Below are 6,298 nucleotides of genomic sequence, written 5' to 3'. Positions count from 1 at the left end.
TGATACAATAAAATGGGGGGGGGGGAACAGTATAGAAAGCAAACTTAGATACCAGACAGTGTGGGAGGAGAGTGGGAGATGGCAGAGGGTAAGAGATAGGGAATCAAGGATGGGGAAAAAAAGCAAAACATACAGAAAACAAGAAATGGAAGATCATTTGCTGACAATAAATGTTGATGTGCTTGATTGAGACAATATACAGTGTACTCTGGATGGAAAAATCTCATTCTGTATGTGTAATGATGTACAGTGAATGAATGCAAATAAATAAATTGAAATAAAAAATAAATAAATAAATAATAAAGGGTGGGCCCTAGCACCAATCCTCCATACTGAACTCACCAGACTCATCCTCGCAGAGAAGACAGCTTCAAAGCTAATAAAGAAGGAAACTCACAAGTAAGTGAGAAAAGAAAAATAAGTGTTAATAATTTAACACAATTTGAATCATGCGACGTTGCTGATACTCAGATCTTCCAAAACAACACGATCTTTTCAGATGGTGCAACCAACACTTCTGCAGTTCTCGGAGTTTTGATGGGGGGGGGGCAATCAAGGACCATCATCAGGCACTTGCTTATCTTAACAAAGGTCCGCGGCCGCCCACGGGAACCCCGCAAACCTTTCCCCACTCTGCACAAGGGGTCTGTCGCCACAGGTGGCTCTGCGAGCAACCTGTTGTACCAGGAAGCACCAACCCCCCCCCAGGCCTGGCGCCTTCCTGCCCATGCTGGCTCCTCCGCGCCACGGGAGCTCTCCCGAGTTGCCTCACACAAAAGGAAGGGCAAACCGGCAGGCGCCGGAAGCCGGGAGACTGCAGGAACCCTCCGCTGCCTGCGGGAAGAATTGCCGGAGAAACTTGGCTTCTTCCAGTGTATCGGCTCCAAATCCCCGCCGTGGTGCAAGCTCGACATGGATGAGGAGTGCTTCCGCCAGAAAGTAGGCGCTCTGGAGCTCGCTTCTCGCCTCGGACCTGGTCCTCAGCCCCTCCCTCCGCAAGCTCTTGGGAAGCTGAGCTCGCACCACACATTCTGGTCGCTCCCCTTTGTTGTCCGGATATGCAAATACTGGCCCAGTGCGCCCTTGAGCACGTCAGTTCTCCATCCGCGAGAACTTAGGGCCCCCGCAGTTGTGCACCCAGAAGGGCCGCGGAGGGAGCAGGAGGTGTAGAGGCTTAGGTGCTTCAAGCCTGGGGTGCGTGTGCACGGGAAGGCAGATTCCCTTAGCACGCTCATCAACCCCCTCCAGCCATGGTTGGTCGTTCCGCGTCCTCCATCTGGCAGACCAGGAGAGGGTTGGCTCCTTCCTGGACCCAACCAAGGAGGCTCCACGCCCTCGTCCTAGGAGCCATCTCCGTCGCTGCCTTTACCTTAGAATAGTTACCAAGCCTCCGGCGAGCCTTTCCTCTACCTGCAACCTCCCTCCAGCGAGCTCTAGGACCCTCATCCTGTTCGTGCTCCCAGGACGTTGGCAAGCCACAGCTGCTGGCTCCCTTCCAACTGGCAGAAAGACCCAAGCGGCGCTGCGCGGCGCGGGCCATCCTGCAGCGGGAAAAGTTCGCGCGCCTAAACCGGCCCTTCGCCCCCGGCCCAATTCTTCTTTGGCTGAACCCGAATACCAACTCTCCCTCCCCGCTGTGATCCCAGCTAGCACCACCTGCCACTGGGTTGGGGTCGGAGCGCGAAACCCTCCAGTTGCCAGTGCTCGCCCCTAGTATTCTGGAAGAGGGTGCGCTCAGCCACAAGCTCAGTCTGCAGACGCCCCTCTCGCTCTGGGGTGAGAACGCAGCGACTCACCCTGTGCCGGAATCCAGCTACAGCTCCCTCCCGGGTCACCGCTGACCCTACCCCCAGTAGTAGCCGGGCCCTATCCGCCCTGACTCATGAATTATTTATGATCTGAGGACCCAGGGACGGCTTCTGGAGAGCCCGCCCCGCCGCCCCCGCACACTGCAGGAGGCCGGCTAGTGAGGGCTAGGGGACCTGAGGGGATCTGTTGCGGCCCGCCTTGTCTCTGGGCCGGGATCTGGGGAGGAAGTTGCTGGGATAAAATCATTCCTTGAACATAATCAATCCTGGAGGGAATGCTTAGCGCGTGGCTGGGTGCTCGGTGGAAATCTGGCTCTGTAACTTGAACCCTGTCGCTCTGGACGCGCTCAGAGTGGACGGCTAAGTCACTCCGCCACGGAGCCCTAGGGCACCCACCGGCATGCGTACTTCCTGCGTGGGAGCCCTGCTCGTTCCCGCACGCCTCTTTTACCCAGGCATTCATCCTCTCCTTGGAAGGTAACTATTTAAAAACTCCTTCTGGACTCTCATACCTCCTCTGACTCCTCCCAGTCACTGTAGACACTTGTTGCCCGCTCCCTGTGCACTTTTTTTTTTTTAATCGAAACAGAACAGAACACGGTTTAATTCCTTAGTGTGTACCCAACCACAGTGTTAGTGACTGGAGCTATAAAGAACGGCATAAAGCAGTACTCGCTGCCATATGTACAGGCTTCCACCACAGTAAAAAGTCAAGTCAGATAATGGTTCTAGATCACGTTTTTTAATAGCCCTCTTTAAATTGAGAATTGGATCATTTCTTGTTGTAGAGGCTGTCCTGTGCACTGGTGGGATTTTTTTTTTTTTTGAGAGGTTTTCGCTATAGGGCCCGTGCGCTTGCCAGAAAGACAGAGAGAGAGAGAGATAGAAAGCAAGAAATCACCCCCCAGGGGGGATGGCCACGCTGCAATCCTTTCTCCTCTCAGGATCTTGGGCATGCATGCACACGCGCCTGGCGTGAGTTTAAGCCACCGGGTCCAGGACTTGAACCGCGGTGGACTACGTGGGAGTCCAGCGACATAGCCATTACGCTAACTGCTGGTCCCAGCTCTGGTGGGATATTTAATAGCCTCCCTGGGGGCAGCTCCACCAGTAACAACTCCTGCTCTCAATTGGATCAACCAAAAATGTTCAAAACCTAGGGTTTGATTAAACAAAAAAAAAAGTTACTGGGGACCAACAGTTAGTGTAAAGGCTATGTCGCTGGACTCCCATGTAGTCGACCGGGGTTCAAGTCCCGGACCCGGTGGCTTAAACTCACGCCAGGCACGTGTGCGGTCGTGCCCAAGATCCCAAGAGGAGAATGGAGGAGAAGGGACTGAGTCGTGGCCATCCCCCCGGGGGATGATTTCTCGCTTTCTATCTCTCTGTCTGTCAGGCGAGCGCATGTGCCCTATAGCAAAAAAACCTCTCCAAAATAAATAAATAAAAAGTTTCTGATGAAATTGTTGAATTTAGGTAGAATTATATCAGATACATTAAATAAGGGATCCCTGGTAGCAGTTTTGGCAAATGCTGTGGACCATAGTCAAGAACTGAAGCATCCTTACCTACACACTCAGGCAACTTGACCCATTTAAACTACCTTCTGGCCCTGTAGGCAAGTGAGTGTTTTTCTCCGCATTACAGGATTTTTGTAGTTGATAAACACTTGTTTTCTCCTGTAATACTCCAAACAAACCTATTGGGTAGGTATTATTAGCCTATTGGACAGATGGAAAGGAAAAGCCGGGGTCCAGGTTATAAGCCCATGGTCCTAGGAGGAGCAGACTAGGTCTCAAAACTCTGACTCTTTATCAGTACTCCACTCACTACGAAACAGAAGAGCAGATTTGCACTGCCTGGGTGTGAAATTATGCAAGAAACTTGGATTTCAACTTAAGTAGGTAATTTGGGCCCTAACCTGAGAGATCTTTTAGTAAAAAGCTCCAGTAACTAGGAGAGAAAGAACAGGGACTACCCTGGGGAGTTAGCTGTCACCCCAAGACAACTTGCAGAGTGGATTATTTGGGGAAACATAGCTTGTTTCTTGGTGTTCTTCACTGGAAGGTTTACAAACACACAGTGAAATGTAGCCCAATACTTGTCTTTAATCCAGCTTTCCTTCTAAGTTTGAACATAGTTTGAACTTAGAAAAAAGTATAGAAGGACTATAATGGATTTTCCCCTATACTAAAAACAACAACACAAAACAAAGACTAACAAAAAAATACAAAAAAAAAAAATAGCATGCACTAGGGCTTCAGTAATTCTCAAAGGAAAACAAAGCGCAATAAAATGAAATTACAAACTCTTTTAAAATAATTATTTTATTTAACTTTATTGTGTTTATTTACTTTGACCAAAAAGGGACAGGGTGAGAGAGAGATAGAGAGAGAGAAAGTGAGAAAGCAAGCTGCCAGGTCCGAGACTCTAGCCATAATTAGCTATATGGGAGTCCAACACCCTTAACCATCTTGCCACCTGCCAGCCCCAAATTATAAATTCCTAAGAAGACAAAGTAGTAACAGCAAAGTGTTCTGAAAGGGGTCAGCAGGTGGTGTGGTAGTGGTTATTGTACTGAATTCCCACGTGGCCAATCACAGTCTGTGTCCCAGACACGGTGGCTTGAAAATCATGCCATGCATGTTTGTGTGCCTGCCCAAAATTCCGAGAGGAGAATGGAAGAGAAGGAATTGTGGCATGGCCATCCCTCCAGAGGGTGATTTCTCACTTTCCTTCTTTGATTCTCTCTGGTGAGTTCACAAGCCCTTTGGCAAAAAAACTACAAAAATAAATAAATAAATAAATAAATAAATAGTTCCAAAAGACAGATGATGTATATCCACGGGGCACTTTTGTTATATGTTGCTCCCACTTACTGACTGTTATTTGCCAGACACTGAGTAAAGTATTTTCTATACATTCTTTTATTTAATTGAAGCTGCCTAGGGGAGTTTCGTTATCACATTTTCCAGAGAAGAAAATTGAGGCTCACAGACCCAGGCAGGCTTCATTTTCCTCTATATTAAGGATAAGTTACCATTTATTGGGGCCAGCAGGTGGTGTAGTGGTTAAGGCACTGGACTCCCACATGGTAAACCATAGTTTGAATCCCAGACCTGGCAATTTGAAACTCATGCTGGTTATGTGTGCACGTGTGCCCAAAATCCTGGAAGAAGGGATTGTGGTGTGACCATATCCCTGGGGAGTGATTTCTCGCTTTCTGTCTCTCTGTCTCTCTGGCAAGCACGCACGCCCTATAGTAAAAATCTCTCCCCCCCCAAAAAAATAGTTGATCCTTATTGAGGCAACCCCACCTCAATACATGCTTCACATAATAATTAAGATAATCCTAGGAAGTAGATATTATCCAAACAAACGAAACAGGAAAATATTGAGTGTTTCGAGGCTGTACAGTGCTAGTTGATGGAAACTTAGAGTCTAGGAAGGAAAGAAGTCATTAACAAATACTTCTCGATGAAGTGATTGTCAAGTAAGAGGACATATCATGGTTTATCATGAATATATATATATATATATATATATATATACACACATGCACATATATACATGTGCATACATATTCATATCCTAGGGTGCCTTAACAAAGTACCACAGACAGGCTGGGTAACTTAAACAAGAACTTAGAAAAAGAAATAGAAGAATTAGTTATTCATGGAAAATGCATTGTCTCATAGTCTGGAAGTCAAGTTAAGGTATCAGCAAGGTTGGCTTCCTTTGCAGTGAGGACAGAAGTCTGACTGCTTTATCCTATTTCCAAAGTCCCTTCCATAGGGCCGAGGTGAGTAACGGCCACAAACATTAACAGGTAATTTTGATTCATTTGATACATTTGATTTATTTCCTACATCCTGTCCCGGGCATATCATCTTAGTGATGAGTGAGTCATGCCCATGAACATTAAGAGACTATTTTGACTCACTAATAACAGGGCCCTTCCTACATCCAATCCTTGGGACAATAGCTTATGATGTATATAAGCTCCCTTATCTTTGTTATAGTACACTTTTTTGCAGATGCCTTCCCAAAACACAGATTTTCCTTTCCAATTACTACCCTAAGAATTGTAAAACCTACCTATGACCTACAAACCCCCATTTGCGGATGTTCTTCCTTTTGGGGCCAGACCAATGGAAAACTCTTTTCACTAAATTTCAAACTTTGTCTATCACTCTCAAAATAAAATAAAAGGAATCCCAAGAAAGACATGCTTGTCTCATCTCTGGGCTTAGGAAATACACATTCACGCTTAGAAATAAACTGCATTAATTATTATTTCTGCAGAGTTGGTCATTTCCATCTATCTCTGTATCCATCTTTCCACCCATTTTAGAAGACACCAGTCATATTGAATTTGGGACCATCTTAATGACCTTATTTTAACTTGATCATTTATTAAAAACTCTGCTCCCAGATAAAAAAATATGGTATACGAGTGTCTGCACTCTAAATATATATATATATATATA

The 6,298-nt window shown here is 46.5% G+C and overlaps 1 protein-coding gene across 2 annotated transcripts in view; it reads right to left on the bottom strand.

Moving 5' to 3' along the window:
• PROM1 (prominin 1) overlaps positions 1 to 1,863 on the bottom strand; it is a 143,529-nt gene extending 141,666 nt beyond the window's left edge. For both annotated transcript variants that reach the window (XM_006144882.2, XM_006144884.2), the window contains exon 1: positions 1,797 to 1,863. The gene's annotated coding sequence lies outside the window, so the exon portion shown is untranslated. The remainder of the gene's footprint in view (positions 1 to 1,796) is intronic.
• Positions 1,864 to 6,298: the final 4,435 nt, after the last annotated feature.

The sequence above is a fragment of the Tupaia chinensis genome, unplaced genomic scaffold (genome assembly GCF_000334495.1).
Source record: "Tupaia chinensis unplaced genomic scaffold, TupChi_1.0 Scaffold000138_1, whole genome shotgun sequence".
Classification (NCBI taxonomy): domain Eukaryota; kingdom Metazoa; phylum Chordata; class Mammalia; order Scandentia; family Tupaiidae; genus Tupaia; species Tupaia belangeri.
This window is presented reverse-complemented; position numbering and strand designations above follow the sequence as displayed.